This window comes from Nanorana parkeri, unplaced genomic scaffold (genome assembly GCF_000935625.1).
Source record: "Nanorana parkeri isolate BGI_ZX_2015 unplaced genomic scaffold, ASM93562v1 scaffold1078, whole genome shotgun sequence".
Lineage (NCBI taxonomy): Eukaryota > Metazoa > Chordata > Amphibia > Anura > Dicroglossidae > Nanorana > Nanorana parkeri.
In genome coordinates this window covers 552667-555300 of record NW_017307346.1, presented here as the reverse complement: position 1 = coordinate 555300, position 2634 = coordinate 552667, and the positions used below count along the sequence as shown (strand labels likewise).

The 2634-nt window shown below is 37.3% G+C and overlaps 1 protein-coding gene across 1 annotated transcript in view; it reads right to left on the bottom strand.

Moving 5' to 3' along the window:
- Positions 1 to 2634, bottom strand: part of ALPK3 (alpha kinase 3) — a 54747-nt gene that overhangs the window by 4869 nt on the left and 47244 nt on the right. The window lies entirely within an intron of this gene.

Below are 2634 nucleotides of genomic sequence, written 5' to 3'. Positions count from 1 at the left end.
CTATCTATCTATCTATCTAGCTATCTATTATGTATCTATATGTCTCTCTCTCTCTATATATATATATATATATATATATATATATATATATATATATATATATATATATATGTATATACTGTATATACTGTATATATAAACTATATAAAAATACCTGAAATGACAACCCCCACCTTAAGCTTCATACAAACTAGTTCAACTTTAGAGAATATCAGAAATGGAATCAGCTAGGGATGTTCAGATATACCAGCATTTGCCATGCCCCTCTGAGGAAGCCCTCAATGGAGGGCGAAAGCGCGCTAAGGGAAGACCAGCGTGGAACTAGCGTGTGTCCTGCAGGACGATCTGGCCATTTAATTTTGGTGACGCGCTTAACAAATCGGATTATATCAGCTGAGAGACCAACTGAGTGGATACACAAAGTACTGCTGTTTCCTCTGTGAATGGGACAGTTGAGCCAGAGATTCCCATTATGTCAAGAAAGACTGACAAGAGAAAAGTCAAAAAGTGCAGTTTAGTTACCGAATAAAGATGGAACCTTGCCGTTTAATCTGATGTTAGAGCTTGTCAGTTTTCCATGCAAAAAGAATGAAAATGTTACATGAAAAACCAATAAATGAATGGAAAGTTATGTTATTGGTATCAATAAAAAGACAAATGTATAATGATTGGTGTGGCACCATTCTCATTGTAATACCATATTTCCAGAAAAGTTATGGAGCATAATCGCACATTCCCCTCGTAATTTTGTATTATTTTGATGCATTTTGACCTGAAGCTGTATCTTGGAAACAGAAGCCAATGAAAACTCAGGGCTTAATTTTCCTTTATTAGTGACCTAATTCTGGTCAAATTTAGCTACTTTCATTTCCAAGGATTTATCCTTGTAGACCAGTGGTATCAATACTTGTACTAAGTATGGTACTTGGTATCTGTGCCTCCTTAGAAGCAGCCAAATGTAAACCTGTTATGTGAGAAATACAGGGATTCCACTGCTGATCTCCTTCTCTCTTTGGCCTTAATTTTCCTGGAGTCACATACTCAAAATGGATTATGGTAACCAGAGAAAGACATAAGTCTTTATCTGCAAATTAATTTCAGGTCAGTGACTCAAAGTAAGGAAATAAGAGTGTCAGCAAGACATCCAAACAACTCTCATTTTCATAAGCAGGGAAGGGTTAAAACTTTTGCCTTGTGTTTATTGCTGCTCTCTGTTTGGAAAATCTCTTACTTTCCATGTGGTCAATTGGATGCAGGGGTGTAACAATAGCCATAGCAGCCCATACAGCTTCCATGGGGATTGGGGTAGGAGGGGGACCACATTAAGAAAGCTGTTAGAAACTAAGCTGTGAAGTTTCCAGTATAGAAGGGCAGAAGTCAGATCTCAGGATGGTTGCTAGTGACAGATCTCACTCTGTGAAGTAAGAACCATTTGATTATCTGTCTTAAACTGGGCATACAATTTATTATAGAGTTATAGAGTAATGGCGTGCAACAGCATTAATCATTTTGTCCCATTATAAAATATCATTATGTTTATTATTATTGCTGCTACTTCAATAACTTTCATCCCTAGTAATGTACTTACTAACTGACAGCTCTCCTGCTGCCTGCCCTTGATTTAGGTATGCATTTTGCTAAAGTGACACTAAACTCGGGCATTAAATCTTTAAAATGCATTCGAGTACCTTAACTATTAACAAAAATGTACCTCATTTGTGTATCATTCGGCTGTACATTCTCAAATCATCTCTGAATTGCTGCCGACACTGTCCTTCCATCTGGAAGGTGGCTACTCCAAGCTCCCTCCTGTGATGGACTAATCATCTCACGTTTAGTTTACTGATTTGTATTGAGATTATAGTCCATCAAGGACAGCGTCAGCACCAATTCAAAGATGATTTGAGGATCTACAGCTGAGTGATAAATAAATAAGATACATTTTTGTTAATAGTTAAGGTACTGGAATGTATCTTTAAGATTTAACTCCTGAGTATAGTGCCACCTTAAGATCAATGACACATAGGGGGTGATTTACTAACCTAAACACACACACACACCAGGTGCGTGTGATTTTTACACAGCAAAACGTATTTATCAACCAAAAAGTCTCTAAAAGCATATTTCCACTAATGCCATATATGGAAAAATCATGCACATGATGCATATATAATGCTGCTTCACAGTTTAGACAAAAATGGTTAGCTCATGCATTTACATTCCTTGCATTCATCAACGCAAGCAACACAACATAGAGCTAATTTACCCAACATCACCTTGGAATTCCTTCAGGGCTTTGCACAAAACACCTGCTGGGTGTGTACACATTACAAAGGTGTTTAGATTCCACCCATAGATCATGCTGGGAGGGAACACACTGCAGAGGTGTATACACGTTCGTGGTGTGTTTATAAGGTTAGTAAATCAACCCCATAGGGGGTGATTTACTAACCTAAACACACACACACACCAGGTGTGTGTGATTTTCACACAGCAAAACGTATTTATCAACCAAAAAGTCTCTAAAAGCATATTTCCACTAATGCCATATATGGAAAAATCATGCACATGATGCATATATAATGCTGCTTCACAGTTTAGACAAAAATGGTTAGCTCATGCATTTACATTCCT